General features: G+C 42.0%; 1 protein-coding gene across 1 annotated transcript in view; it reads left to right on the forward strand.

The window, feature by feature from the left end:
* The window catches only part of retreg2 (reticulophagy regulator family member 2), a 60,633-nt gene that overhangs the window by 22,987 nt on the left and 21,431 nt on the right, over positions 1-16,215 (forward strand). The window lies entirely within an intron of this gene.

A 16,215-nucleotide genomic window follows, 5' to 3' on the forward strand; every position in this document is an offset into this window, starting at 1 on the left:
ACAAGTACATTACACTGATTTGTGTGTCCACTTACAACCATCCCGTCAGGAATAAGCCATTCAGGGTTATGGAGATTGGCCAGATTGATCAAGGGCTGCATGATCGGGTCACCTGCCTAGCTCTGTAATGCCTTGAGTTCAGAAGATGCCTAATTAAAACAATTAATGCAATTAAAGGTGAGTTTCAAAAGTAAAATGGACCAATCTGAAACAGGAATGGTGGAAACTCTCGTGAGGTTTGGCTGTTTGCAGTCACACAGTACAGAGGCCCTTCTGCCCGTCATGTCTCAACAGACCAATATAATGGGTAATTGGGACTAGTGATATGTAAATGATGGGCTAAAGGGCCTATTTCTGGGCGATATGATTGTGTCCATGCAAATCCTCATCATGCACCTTCCGTGCTTGAGCAATCAAAGTGCTCGTCTGGATACATAGATATAGAGAGAATGGAAACAGGCCCTTTAACTCAATGGGTCCGTGCCATCCATCTCCCTCCCATTTACACCCATCCTACATTAATCCCATTTTATTTTCCTCTTGTTTTCATCAATCATTTCCTCCAGATTCTTCCACACACCAACATACATACTAGGGGCAATCAACTTACCAAATCGCAAGTCTTTGGGATCCTTGGACTTGTATTAGATCTCTGTTCCTCCATACTTCCTAAGGTCATACCATTGTACATATCTTATCCTTAATTACTTTCCCAAAATGCATTAGCTTGCACATACCAGGATTAAATTTCATATTCAGAAAATCACTAGGGTCTGCAGATACCGTAGTTGAGGTCAAAACTCAAAGCTGGAGAAATTCAACAGGTCAAACAGTGTTCTTTATATAGCAAAGATAAAGATGTATGAGTGACATTTCAGGCTTGAGCCCTTCATCACGGTATAGACAAAATGTGGACAGGCACCCTTGTCGCTGAACATTTTGCCTCTCTCTCCTGAAAACATTCCCTTCACCTTAAATGCATGTCCTCTACTATGTTACACTTGCATCTTTGAAAACTGATTCCAACTGTCCAAGGTCTCTCATCATGTTCTAAACTTTCTTCTTTCTGTTCAGCTTCTGATGGATCCAGAGAAAATGACCCAAGTTTGACTAATTTTTCCACATTGTTCCCCATCCTGATAACTCTCTTCTGCACCCTTTCCAAAGCCTCCACACCCTGTCATGGGGGATTCCAAGTGTCAGCGAATGGCCATACCATGAACTTCCTTACTCCATACTCAATTCCCTGACCAATGAAGGCAGGTATATTGTACACCTTCTTTACCACCCACTTTCAACTCTGGACCTGATCCCTGCCTCCCTTTAACTGTACACTTTTCCCTTGCATTTGACCTCCCAAAGTGCAACACCTCACACTTGTTGGGATTAAACTCCATTTACCATATCAACCAATCTGTTGTATTCTTTGATTGCTGAGTCACTGAGTAGAAAAATTGGGATGTCATGTTTCAGCTCTTCGAAACATTGGTTCAACTGGTCTTCTGTGTACAGTTCTGGTCACCACACAATGAGATGGATGCAGTAACAATTGTGAGAGTATAAAAGTGATTCATTCACATGTGGAGTATATGGAGGGCTCAGGCCTGAAACGTTGGTAGTATAGCTTTACCTCCTCTGGATGCAAGAGCGGCGGAGTTCCTCCAATTTTTTGTGTTTTCACTCCAGTCTGCAGACTTCTGGGTTTCACTCCTCTCAGGTATTTAACATGGTCCCTTGTGGTGGGCTCATTCAGAAAGTTGTACGGCAAAGGTTCCAATGAAGCTTCTGATTGGCTTGCCTGCAGAAAGCAGGGTAGATGGAATGTACTCTGCCTGGAGGTCGATGACTAGTGGAGTTCCCCAGGGATCTGTGATCCCCTGCTCTGTGATTTTTGTAAATGAATTGGATGAATAAGAAGAGAGGTGTGTCAAGTAAGTTTCCAGACGATGCAAAGTTGGGGGTGTTGTGGATAGTGCAGAAGGTTGTCGTAGATTACAACAGGATGCAGAGTTGGGCAGAGAAGTGGCAGATGGAGTTCAATCTGGAAAAGTTTGAAGAGATACACTTTGGAAGATTGAACTTGAAGGCAGAATATTCAGTTAGTAGCCACAGTGTGGAGGAACAGAGATCTTGGGATCCAAATCCATCAAACCCTCAAGGTTGTCATGCAAGTTGATAAGTGATTAAGGTGTGGTGGCAAGTTGATAAGTGATTAAGGTTGGCGGTTTGAGTTGGCTCTGGTTCGACAACCCGTGGAGTATTGCGTTCAGTTCTGGTCACTTTTTTATTTTATTTATATATTTAGAACCACATAAAAGAATACATGATTAAAAATATTATGAATCAATACAAATAGCATGTGGCATATAAAAAGAAAAATGAACCCCCCCCCCCTTTCCAGTCCCTATTACTTTAAAGTTTCTTATAGTATACTGAGACCTTAAGGAGAAAGGGAATATCAGAGCTTCATATAAGTTTTTATATCCATATTTTGTAAATATGGGCTCCCTATCTTGCAAAATATATAGTATTTACCTCTTTACAGAAAGTTGCTTACCATGGTAAAGGAACCAAGGACAAGAGTGCAGAACTTCTGGATTGAAGGGTGCCCGTTTAAAGCAGATGCAGAAGAATTTCTTTAGCCAGAGACTTGAAGCTCTGGAGATCGCATCTGTGGAGATCAGATCATTGGGTGTATTTAAGGCAATGATTGATAAGTAGTTATTTATTTGTTTTATTTTTACAGAGCCCTACAGCACGGTAACAGGCCATTTCAGCCTACGAGTCCGTGCCACTCAATTTACACCCAATTAATCTACACCCCCAGTATATTTCGAATGGTGGGAGGAAACCAGAGCCCTTGGGTGTTGCAAACTAACAACCCTCAGTGTCCTGAGGTTGAACCTTTTTTGGTTAGAAATGGGTAAATTATTGGAACAAATATTGGGGATTAAATTCCCACGGGATCCAATGTTATTTTTATTGAGTGATATTAAGAATATGGAACCTAAGATGAAATTGAATATTTATCAAAAGAAGTTTGTTCAAATTAATTTAGCAATAGCAAGAAAATGTATTGCCATAACTTGGAAGTCTGATTCTGATCTGGGTAGAGAAAGATGTTCATGCTGAAGTTTAGAGTTGTATACCATTTAAGAAATTTAATTTAAGAGACAAATATATATTTTGGAAGATATGGAGCCCTTATTTACAAAATATGAGTGTTAATATTTAAATGAAGCTTTGACATTCCTTTCTCCTTAGTAATTGACACCCCTTTTGAGTAGAAAGATCTAGGAATAATGGTTATCTTTCCCTGAAGGTAGAATCTCATGTGGATAGGGTGGTGAAGAAGGCTTTTAGTATGCTGGCCTTTATAAATCAAAGCATAGAATACAGGAGTTGGGTGGTGATGTTGAGACTGTTCAAGGCATTGGTGAGGCTAAATTTGTTATACTGTATGCAGTTTTGGTCACCGAATTATAGGAAGGATATCAACAAGGTGCAGATAAGATTTGCTAAAATATTGCCTGGGTTTCAGAATCTAGATTACAGAGAAAGATTGAGCAGATTAGGTCTTTGTTCCTTGGAGCGTAGAAGATTGAAAGGGGATTTGATAGAGGTATTTAAGATTGAGGGGGATAGATAGAGTTGATGTGGATAGGGCTTTTCCTTTGAGGGTAGGAGAGATTGAAACAAGAGGTCATGAGTTAAGAGTTAAGGGGCAAAAGTTTAGAAGTAACATGAAGGGGAACTTCTTCACTCAGAGAGTGGAGGCTGTGTGGAATGAGCTTCCGGGAGAATAGTGACGGCAGGGTCCATTTTGTCATTTAAGGAAAAATTGGATAGGTGTATGGATGGGAGGGGAATGGAGGGTTATGGGCAGGGTGCAGGTAGGTGGGACTAAAGGAGAGGACACTTGGTTCAGTGCAGATTAGAAGGACCAAATGGCCAATTTCGTGCTGTAATTATTTTGTGTTCTCTTGTCCTTTTCTTCTTTTGTGGGGAGGGGGGATTATTTTTCTTTTTCTATATCATGTATTTGTATTTTTTAAAATTATCTTTAATTATGTGCTTTATTGTGTGGTTGTAAACTAACAATAAAATATTTTTAAAAGACTGAAAAGGTTAGTTAGGGTGGACAGCCAGCACTTTTTCCCCACAGCAACAATAATAAAAGCGAGAGGATATCGGTTGAAGTGTAGGAAAGTTTAGGGGAGATGTCAAAGGTCATTTTTACACCATGTGCTGTGGGTGATGGTGGAGGCTCGTACAATAAGGTATACTTAAAGACCTCTTAGATAGGTACATGGAGATAAGAAAAATAGTTTGGGGTTCATAAGAATTAGATTGTTGTAGAGGAGGTTTCTACCAGTTGGCTGAAGGGCCTGTACTGTGCTGTAATGTTCTCAATCAGACATAGGAGCAGAAATAGGCCATTTGGTCCATCAAGTCTGTCTCACCATTTAATCATGAGCTGATCCATTTCCCCACTCAGCCCCACTGCTCGGCCTTGTCCCCACAACCTTTGATACCCTGTCTAATCAAGAATCTATCAATTTCTGCTTTAAATACACATTCACCTGTGGAAGCACATTCCACAGATTCACCATCCACTGGCTGAAGAAATTCCTTTGCATCTCTGTTCTAAGTGAATGTTCTTCAGTCCTCAAGTTGTACCCTCTTCTAGAACAGTGGTTTTCAATCTTGTTCTTTCCATGCACATACCACCTTAAGTAATCCCTATGTCATAGGTGCTCTGTGATTACTTAAGGTGGTATGTACATGGAAAGAACAAGGTTTGAAAAGCCCTGTTTTAATTGTACCTAATTGACTCGTTATATGCATGGCTTCATAACTCCAAAGGAAATGGGCCAATGAGAGGTTTTTCTCAAGCAACCCCCGAAACCTACTGCATCATTCAATAAAACCTTTAGTCTCTGATTTCCACATCTCTTGACTCTGTCACTGAGGCATTGATTTGGCTTGGCCTTCAACATATTCACAGGAAAGTCTTCAGACAATGTGATGGTAATGCTGGTTCATTCAGTAGGTCACGCAGCATTTATAGGGTAACCAAAGTTTTGAACCTGAGCCCGTTGTCAAAGCACACGAATAAAAAGGTGGTGGGAGGGGAGAGGAGGGAATAATGGCAAGGGAGAAGAGCACAGACCAACAAGGTAAGAGGGCAGAAGAGAAAGAAGCTGGAGATGGGGGAGGGGGTAGCTCTCTGAATTGGAGAGGTAAGGGGGTGCAGAGGAAAGAGGGAGAGACAAGGAGGGGGCAAACAGAACCTGGAGAAGTTTGTTAATGCCATTTTGGTTGCCGAGACAGGATATCAAGTGTTCTTCCAATATGCAGTAGCCTCAGTTTGACAATTCATGAGTCTATGGTCAGACATGCTAGTGTGGGAATGGGGGGATGGAATGAAAATTGTTGGCCACTGGATGTCCCTGTTATTGTAGGGGATAGAGTGAACATGCTCAACAAAACGATCTCCCCTTCTACATGCAGCCTCTCTGATGTAGAGGAGGCCACAATGGGAACACCAGATGCAGTAAATGACTCCATGCAGGATTCACAAGAGTTGCTTCATTTGGAAGGACTGTTTGGGCCTCCAAATGGTGGTAATGAAGGAGGTATGGGTGCAAGTGTAGCACTTCTTGTGGTCACGGGGTAGGTACCAATGGGATCAGTAGACGAGGGAGTCTCAGAGTGAGAGATTCCTGTAGAAAGTGGAGGAGAAGAGATGATGTATGTGGTGGTGGGATCATGTAGTAGGGGCGGAAATTGTGGAGGATAATAAGTTGGATGCAGAGCCTGGTGGGGTGGTAAGTGAAAATAAAGGGAATCCAGTCAGGTCCCCTCTATTCATGGTTCATATCACGCTCACGTGGTAAAGCTGAGGTAGTGTTTCTTCAGGGCCCCGGAGCATATTTACATAAATATAAGTTAGAATAGATGTTAAACACATTGAAATATTAACATATCAAGGCATACAGTAAAAAAAAAGTCCATAGTTCACTATCCACATCAGTTATGGAAGTTCAGGAGCCTGATGTCTTGGGGGATTAAACTTTTGCCTAATCTGGACATAAGGGGCTGAGTGCTATGGTACCTCCTGCCTGATGGCAGAAGGGAGAACAGTTTACATGAGGGGTGTGTGGAGTCCTTCACAATGTTTATTGCCTTTCCCCTGATCAAGTGTTGTAGATGTTCTTCATGGTATGAAGAGAGCCCCCAGTGATCTTTTCCACTGACTTCACTATTCTCTGCAGGGCCTTGTGGAACGAGCTAGTACAGCTTCCAAACCAGGCAGTGATGCAGTGACTATGAATGCGCTGGGCATGTGCACGCTAAGGGCAGAGGGGGCCAGGGCTGATGTGGGGGAAACAGAGGAGATGTAGGTAAGGGCTGAGTTGGTGGCTGTATAGGGGAAGCTTTTTTTTAAAAGATCCAGAAAGGAAAAGTATTGCCAGAGATAGACCAAGTGAATTTGAGGTTGGTGAAAGTTGGCAGAAAAAGGATAAAGGTGATGAACTCATCATGGGTGCAGGGAGGCAGCATCAGTGAGGTCATCAGTATAGTAGAGGAACAGATGAGGAGCCTGTAAGCTTGTAGTATGGATTGCTCCACATAGCCCACAAAAAGGCAGGCATAGCTGGGGCCCCACGTGGTACACATTGCTGCCCCTTTAACCTGGAGAAAATGGGAAGAGTCAGAAGAAGTTATTGAGGGTAAGAACAAGTTCTGCCAGATGGAGGAGGGTGTTGGTGGAAGGGGACTGGTTGGGTCTGTTGTTGAGAAAGAAACCAAGGGCTTTGAGATCTTTAGTGTGAGGAGGGATACAGAGATTGGAGGTGCCCAGTGAAAATGAGGCAGTTGAGTTCAGGGAACTAAAAGTTGATGATGAAGGGCATTTGAGATTGTGGATGTAGGTAGGAAGGGACTGGACCGAGGGTCAAAATGCAGTCGAGCTAGGATGGTTATAGTTTGGTGCAGCTGGAGTGTACGGAAACCATGGGTCTACTGGGACAATTAGGTTTATGGATCTTGGGTAGGGGATGGAAGTGGGCAGTGTGGAAACAATGAGATTATCCACGTGATCTCTTGCCTGTTGGCCTGTGTTCCTCCCCTGTCTATTCTTCCCTTCTCTCCTCTCTTCCTCACACCATTTGATTTGGGTGCTTTTTGCTCACACCTTGATGATGGGCTCAGGCCCGAAATATTGGTTACTCTTTGCTTCCGATAGTTGCTGTGGGTCCTGCTGAATTTCTCCAGCACTTTTGTGTATTGCAATACACTCATTGACTTGGCCACCAAAGCTTTCAACCAGGGTTGCTTTAAACATATTCCTCCTGTCTTAAGTAAAACTGTGTGCCTTGGTTTTAAATTATCCCATAAGATGAAAAATTCTTTCTGTACATCTCTAGTCGAGCTTTTTTGAATCCTAAATGTTTCAATCTCGACTCCAATGAGTTCACCCTAACCTGCTCAACCTTTCCTCTTGCCAGCCTCCTCCATCCAAGGGATCAAGTCAGTGAACTGCCTCCAAGGCGAGTGTATTTCTCCAAACAGGGAGATAGAACCAGTGTGCAATGCTCTAGCTGTGATTTCACCAATGCCCAAAAAGAGTTGAGGCAAAATTCCCCTACTTTTATACTGCAATGAAGTTCAGTGTTTTATTTATAGTCCTGATCACTTTCTTTTCCTGAACATTAACCACTTGGTCAAAGGTGAAGACATCTAGATCATGCTGTAATTGCTATTACTGAGGGAGCATTTTGTCCAGCTCTTTCTTCTCAGCCTTTCTATTCTGGATATGATATAACTGGCAGCACTTAGATGGTAGCCATGTTTCAGATACAGGGGAGGTGCCGGAGGATTGGAGAATGGGACCCCAGCTCTTTATAAATGATCTATAGGGAGGTGGAGGGATGGGTCAGTAAGTTTGCGGATGATACGTAGGTTGGAGGAGTTGTGGATGGAGCTGAGGATTGTTGTAGATGACGAGGATGTAGACCGGATGCAGAGTTGGGCAGAAAAGTGGCAGATGAAGTTCAATCCGATACATGTGAAGTGATGGATTTTGGAAGGACAAACCAGAAGGGTGAGAACAGGGTTAATGGTCGGTTACTTTTTAAAAAAAATATTTTATTTAAGTTTTAAGAAAATACAGAATAAGGAACTCAATATAATAGCACTAATACATTGAATATTAAATCATAGAAAGATCCCTAAGGTCCGAAAAAGGTCTCCGTCCCCTCTCCCCAGATTTGAAAGTAAAGGGGACAGACGGCAGAAATAGAGGAGATAAAGAGAAGAAAAAGCAAAGGGAGCAAGTCAAGAGGGAAGTTCATCCCCCACAATTGTTGTCAACACTTCCCCCAATTCTATCCTAAAGGCTCTTAATTTTGTGCATAACCAGGTGGAATGTAAAAAGATACCAACATTTATACCTCACCTAAAACACCTATTAGAAAATTCTGGTTTATTTTTGTGTATCTTTTGAGGTGTGTGATATAATTGGTGCAGAAAATGAAAGTGAATCGGTCTATATCTATACATAGATCTGAGTAGCATTGTGGTTCAATTACATTGCCCAAATCCGATTCCCATCTCTCCCTTGATCTATGTATTCCTGATTTTTGGGCTTTGATCTTGGATCAAGAGTATAGAGATAAATTTGGTTGCATTCCCCTTTTGAATTAGAATTTCCATGTCTGAGCACATTGGTAGGACCATTAATGGTCCCCACTTTTCCCTCATAAAACATCACAATTGGAGATAGCAGAAGAATGTGTTGGGTAAATTCTATTTATTTTTAAATCCCTCAAAATACATAAACTGCCTCTTGATCATAACAATCTACCTGATATGTTGGTACCAGGGAGCCAAGATTCTATTACCCAAAGTCATGGGTATTAAACTGTTTTGAGATAGAGGTGTCTTTGAGGATAATCCCACAAATTGTTTAATTTTATCCCAAATATAAATTACATATTTCAATAATGGGATATTTGTTTTCCTTTCAATTAATTTAAAATTGCATGTCGAAATAAATATTTTGCTACCTCCTCTCCTACCATGTCAATTATAGCCCAGGAAGGAACTGCCTTATTTAAAAACAGCCACAAAACAAATTTGTGCAGCTAAATAATATTTTTTAAAATCCAGTCATTTTAACCCCCTCCCAATTTATAATTCCAGGTCAATTTATCCATGAAAATTCTAGAAATTTTACCTGATCAAAGGAATGAAGAACGGATATGTCCATTAAGAATTTTTTAAAAATAGGTAGTGGGAAAGATGAGGATTGAAAAAAGTATTGAAGTCTCAGCATTATCTTAACATTTACATGTGATGGGCAGGTTTACCCACCTACGTAGGTCCTCCTCAATTTCCCTCACCAAGGGGAGATAATTAAGGTTATATAGATTGTGATGGTGGGGAGCTGGCTGATGGAGGACCTCAGTTTTCTTCAGGCTGACTTCCAGGCCAAACATTTTGGCAGTTTCCGCAAAGCAGGACGTCAAGCGCTGAAGAGCTGGCTCTGAATGGGCAACTAAAGCGGCATCATCTGCAAAGAGTAGTTCACGGACAAGTTTCTCTTGTGTCTTGGTGTGAGCTTGCAGGCGCCTCAGATTGAAGAGACTGCCATCCGTGCGGTACCGGATGTAAACAGCGTCTTCATTGTTGGGGTCTTTCATGGCTTGGTTCAGCATCATGCTGAAGAAGATTGAAAAGAGGGTTGGTGCGAGAACACAGCCTTGCTTCACGCCATTGTTAATGGAGAAGGGTTCAGAGAGCTCATTGCTGTATCTGACCCGACCTTGTTGGTTTTCGTGCAGTTGGATAATCATGTTGAGGAACTTTGGGGGACATCCGATGCGCTCTAGTATTTGCCAAAGCCCTTTCCATCAGCCAGCTCCCCACCATGACTACCAGCCCCCCCACATCTCCATCGGGCACACAAAACTCAAAACGGTCAACCAGTTTACCTATCTCGGCTGCACCATTTCATCAGATGCAAGGATCGACAATGAGATAGACAACAGACTCGCCAAGGCAAATAGCGCCTTTGGAAGACTACACAAAAGAGTCTGGAAAAACAACCAACTGAAAAACCTCACAAAGATAAGCGTATACAGAGCCGTTGTCATACCCACACTCCTGTTCGGCTCCGAATCATGGGTCCTCTACCGGCACCACCTACGGCTCCTAGAACGCTTCCACCAGCGTTGTCTCCGCTCCATCCTCAACATCCATTGGAGCGCTCACACCCCTAACGTCGAGGTACTCGAGATGGCAGAGGTCGACAGCATCGAGTCCACGCTGCTGAAGATCCAGCTGTGCTGGATGGGTCACGTCTCCAGAATGGAGGACCATCGCCTTCCCAAGATCGTATTATATGGCGAGCTCTCCACTGGCCACCGTGACAGAGGTGCACCAAAGAAAAGGTACAAGGACTGCCTAAAGAAATCTCTTGGTGCCTGCCACATTGACCACCGCCAGTGGGCTGATAACGCCTCAAACCGTGCATCTTGGCGCCTCACAGTTTGGCGGGCAGCAGCATCCTTTGAAGAAGACCGCAGAGCCCACCTCACTGACAAAAGGCAAAGGAGGAAAAACCCAACACCCAACCCCAACCAACCAATTTTCCCTTGCAACCGCTGCAATCGTGTCTGCCTGTCCCGCATCGGACTGGTCAGCCACAAACGAGCCTGCAGCTGACGTGGACTTTTTACCCCCTCCATAAATCTTCGTCCGCGAAGCCAAGCCAAAGAAGGAAAAAAGATAGATTGTGATATAGAGAATTTAGGTTAAAAAGACTTAAGTTAAAATGTGATGATTAATCATAAACAGGGAAGCCAGAACGGACAGAGAGTTTACTAGCAGTCAAGGACAGAAGGAGCTGCTGAATATGTTTTTTTTAAACCTATCTTTTCATGGTCATAGTGAGAGACATGCAGGAGACAAAGGATTGATAAGAAGTGTGAGAAACAGAATTCAGTGAATGTAGAGTTCACAGCGTACGTAACGAACGTGATAATTAATAATGCAGTTATACTTAGAATGTTTTTGTAATACTAACCAATTAAAACAGTATTAATAAGAAGGGGAAGGGCAAAATAATAAAGGTATAAAAATCAATGCACTGTATGTATCGGGGCTTAACTGGTGAGAAACCAGTTGAGTCCAACTCTGCAGACTTGTAAATAAAGCTTGTCGTGTCATCAGTTTTAAAGAGACTCATGTGTGAGAAGTTTTATTTCTGACAAATGGGGGCTCGTCCGGGATCTACACTCCGGCCGTGAGGGGAGGCGAGAAGAGGGACATCGGAGGCGGTGCACCCCGCTGAGTTCAGCGGCTCCTAGTCCCTTGCTCGTCGCTTCGGGTGGCTTGAGCGAGTGGTATCCGGACAGGGTGACACGACAAGACGGAGAGGAGAAGGGTGACGGTTCAATCCCCGGGAAGACACCGGTAAGTGACGACTTACGATTGTGGTGTGGGGATTGGGTAACAGGTGTAACGGGTGTCACCTTATAACACCCCTATACTCCCAGTAAAAAAGTCAGATGGATCCTATCGCCTAGTTCAGGATCTAAGAAGTTTGAATGCTATTGTTCAGACCCGCCACCCAGTGGTGCCTAATCCCTATACTATTATGAGTCGGATTCCCCCAGACCATGAGTGGTTTAGTGTTATCGACTTGAAGGATGCCTTCTGGACTTGTCCGTTAGAAGAGGAAAGTAGAGATATGTTTGCGTTTGAATGGGAAAATCCATGGACAGGTAGACGGAGACAGTTTCGGTGGACTGTATTGCCCCAAGGGTTCACTGAATCTCCAAACCTGTTTGGACAAATGCTAGAACAAATCCTGATGGACTATCCACAATCTGATGATTCCCAACTAATGCAGTATGTGGATGATTTACTATTATCAGGACCCAAGGAACAAGAAATGAGGGGAGAGACCATTAGACTCTTGAATTATCTGGGGAAAAAGGGTCTACGAGTGTCCAGAAACAAGTTACAGTTTGTTGAGAAAACTGTAATATATCTGGGACACCAGATAAGTAAAGGACAGAAACGAATTACCCCTGAACGAATTGCGGGAATCACTAGAATGCCTTTACCCCGTAATAAGAAGGAAATAAGACAATTCCTGGGACTCTTAGGATACTGTAGGTTATGGATAGAGGACTACTCAGCTTTGGTGAAGTTTATGTATGATAAACTGACAAATGAAAATGACTATCCATTGAAATGGACCCAGGAGGAGGAGGGATGGTTCGAGGACTTGAAACATCGCCTAACACGAGCCCCAGTGCTCACTCTGCCCTCTTTAAAACAGCCCTTCTAGCTATTTGTCACTCATAACCAAGGAACAGCTGTGGGAGTTTTAACACAAGAAAAAGGCGGTCAGCGACACCCAGTAGCTTTCCTTTCCAAAATGATGGACCCAGTGTCTCGCGGATGGCCGACGTGTATCCAGGGAGTAGCGGCTGCTGCTCTGTTGGTAGAGGAAGCACGTAAACTTACTTTTGGAGGAAAGATGACTGTGTACACCTCCCATTCTGTGAGTGTTTTATTAACACAAACTGCCCATCGATGGCTGACTGATTCTCGCATATTAAAGTATGAAACCATTTTAATGGTTGGAGAAGATTTACAGTTTGCAAAAATTAATAGCTGCAACCCAGCTCAATTTTTATACGGCAGTGAAACAGAGAAAGAGGTGGAGCATGACTGTGTCGAGTTGACAGATCTTCAGACCAAGACCCGAGAAGACCTTTGCGATACTCCGCTGGGAGAAGGATATGAATTCTACATTGACGGCTCCGCCAGATGTGTTGACGGAATGAGAAGAAGTGGGTATGCTATAATAGAAGGAAATACTTGGAAAGTAGTAGAATCCACGAGACTACCCGGAAGCTGGTCAGCACAATCCTGTGAACTATATGCCTTGCAGAGAGTCCTCAAAATACTGGCAAAGAAAATTGGAACAATTTACACAGATTCCAAATACGCATACGGGGTAGTGCATACCTTTGGTAAGATCTGGAAGGAGCGTGGTCTAATTACATCAAGAGGAAAGGAATTGGCACACGAACAGATGATTACTCTGACTCTAGAAGCCTTAACATTACCCCAAGAAATAGCAGTGGTCTAGATACCAAGCCATCAGAGGGGAGATACCCCGACAGCAATTGGAAACAGACTGGCTGATGAAGAAGCCAAAAGAGCAGCCATGCAACAAGAAGTCCGTTTGCTGACTTTAATCCCAATAAGGCAAGGCATAAAGACAGCTCCCATTTTCACTGCTAAAGAAGAAAAGAACATGGATCAGCTGGGCGCAAGCCAGTTACCTGATGGAACATGGAAAACACCAGATGGAAGAATTGTTCTAAATAAAGAAATAACTCGCAATATTTTAAAACACCTGCATCAACAGAATGTCCTTTACTAGCAGTCAAGGACAGAAGGAGCTGCTGAATATGTTTTTTTTAAAAACCTATCTTTTCATGGTCATAGTGAGAGACATGCAGGAGACAAAGGATTGATAAGAAGTGTGAGAAACAGAATTCAGTGAATGTAGAGTTCACAGCGTACGTAACGAACGTGATAATTAATAATGCAGTTATACTTAGAATGTTTTTGTAATACTAACCAATTAAAACAGTATTAATAAGAAGGGGAAGGGCAAATAATAAAGGTATAAAAATCAATGCACTGTATGTATCGGGGCTTAACTGGTGAGAAACCAGTTGAGTCCAACTCTGCAGACTTGTAAATAAAGCTTGTCGTGTCATCAGTTTTAAAGAGACTCATGTGTGAGAAGTTTTATTTCTGACAAAGATCATTCAAATTACTATTAAATTTGGCCCAATTAAACGGCACTGCCATATTGATATTAGGTATCGACTCCTTTGCCTCAAGGTAAAATCTCACTCTTGTTCCAGTTTATTTTGTATCTGGAGACTTCCCCATAATTATCCAGTATTGTCGAATTTAACCAGAGACCCAGCTGGGTTAGTCAAATATATTAATATAGCATCAGCAAATAAATTGATTTTATATTCTTCCTTTTCCACTTTATGTCTCGATCCTGTCTAACAGCTTCAGCTAATAGATCTATTGCCATAACAAATCGAACACAGAGATGGTGGAAAACCTTGTCTACTCAATCTATATAACAAAAAACTGATTAAATCTGTCCATTAGTAATTATTTTTAGCTTTTGACTGATGCTAACTTGCACTTACCCAATTAATAAATATTTGGTTTAAACTGAATTTCTCCATTTTAAATAAAAATTCCTATTCAAGCCTATCAAAAACCTTTTCAACATCCAAAGCCACTGCTATGCTCGGGTCCACTTTTGCCTTGGCTAAATGTAATATAGTAAATAATCTGAGAATATTATCTGATGATTGTCTATTCTTAATAAATCCTGATTGATCAGTTTAACCAATTTTGTCAAATATTGAGCCAACCTGTTAGCTTTCACTATTATTTTGTTGTCCGCATTTAAAAGTAATATCAGTCTAGAAGATGTTGTATGTAATCATTGTTGTTGAAAAAGATTTTGGGAAGTATGGGTCTCCTCAGCCTGAGTCAGTACCCTCATAAAAAGGGGTATTAATTTATCCTTCAATTCTTTATAAAATTCAGGGGGAAATCCATTACCTCACGGTGATTTATTAGCTTGTAGAGAACTTCGAACTTTCTCAATTGCATTCTTAGAAAAAGAGGCATTCAATTTTCCTTGATCTTGATGATTCAACTTCGGAAGCCATAAATTAGATAAGAAACCATCTATTTTGAGTGGATCACCCAATTGCTTTTTAAAAAAATCTCAATTTTATCTGATTTATATGAAATCTTGCCTTCCCTTGTTTGTGCATTTATAGTCCTGGAGGTTTCCTCTGCCCTCAACTGCCAAGATGATATACGATCTCTTATAATTCATAATATTATTGTTTATTTCTTAATTTTAAAAAAAAATTATATGTTTGTTTTGTGTGTATGCAATTTTTAAATTTTAATAGTCAGTTACTTAAGAATGTGGATGAACAGAGGGACCTTGGGCCCAAATCCATATATCCTTCAAGGTCACTGCACAGGTTGATAGGATCATTAAAGTCTATGGGATGCTGGGCTTCATTAATAGGGGGATTGAGTTCACGAGTAGTGAGGTCATATTGCAACTCTACAAATCTCTGGTGAGACCACACTGAGAGTATTGTGTTCAGTTCTGGTCACTTCATTATAGGAAGGAGAGGGGGCAGAGGAGATTTACCAGAATGTTGACTGGGTTGGGAAACAAGTCTTATGAGGCCAGGTTAGCAGAGCTGGGACTTTTCCCTTTGGACCGTAGAAGGATGAGAGGAGACTTGATAGAGGTCGACAAGATTCTAAGAGGCATAGATAGGGTGGACGGCCAGCACCTGTTTCCCAGGGCAGGATCAGCAAACACCAGAGGACGTGTGTACAAAGTGAAGGGAGGGAAGTTTAGGGGAGACGTCAAGGGTAATTTTTTTTTTACACAGTTGTGGGGGGTCTGGAAAACATTGCCTGGTGTGGTGGTGGAAGCTGAAATGTTAGGGGCATTTAAGAGATTCTTCAAATGCAACATGGATGGAAGAAAAATATAGGGTTATGGGGTAGGGACGGTTTTGTTTTTTTGAGAAATGAATGGGTTGCCACAACATTGAGGGCTGAAGGGTTTACTGTGCTGTAGTGTTCTGTATTCTGTTCAGATTATTACCTTTTCCTCCCTGTGAGCAATTTCTGGTTTGTTTAGACTGGCACACACATTAAAGTTCAATAGTTTAGGAATTTTTTTTATAGATAGAGAAACAATTCATCCCATTGAGTCCATGCATTCTATTGGACCATTCTCTGTTCCATTCCCACATTAAATTCCCTGCAACCTATTCTCATGTGCCTATCAACTCCTCCAATTCTCTTTTTACTAGCATATATGGGGGGGGGGGGGGTGAGGAGGGGGCAATTAGCCAAAATCCCATGCTAGTAACTGCCTTTTTCATCAATAATCAGTGTTGCCTTGGTTTTTCATCTTCTGACCTTTCATTTCTGTCCTTTATTTTCATTGCCCCATTTTCCTTTTCTCCTCTTCTTGTGACTCCAGATCTTAGTCTTGATTATTTCCTCAAGGACTTTGTTGCAGGTTGTGGTTTGTGCATT

This window comes from Narcine bancroftii, chromosome 4 (genome assembly GCF_036971445.1).
Source record: "Narcine bancroftii isolate sNarBan1 chromosome 4, sNarBan1.hap1, whole genome shotgun sequence".
Classification (NCBI taxonomy): domain Eukaryota; kingdom Metazoa; phylum Chordata; class Chondrichthyes; order Torpediniformes; family Narcinidae; genus Narcine; species Narcine bancroftii.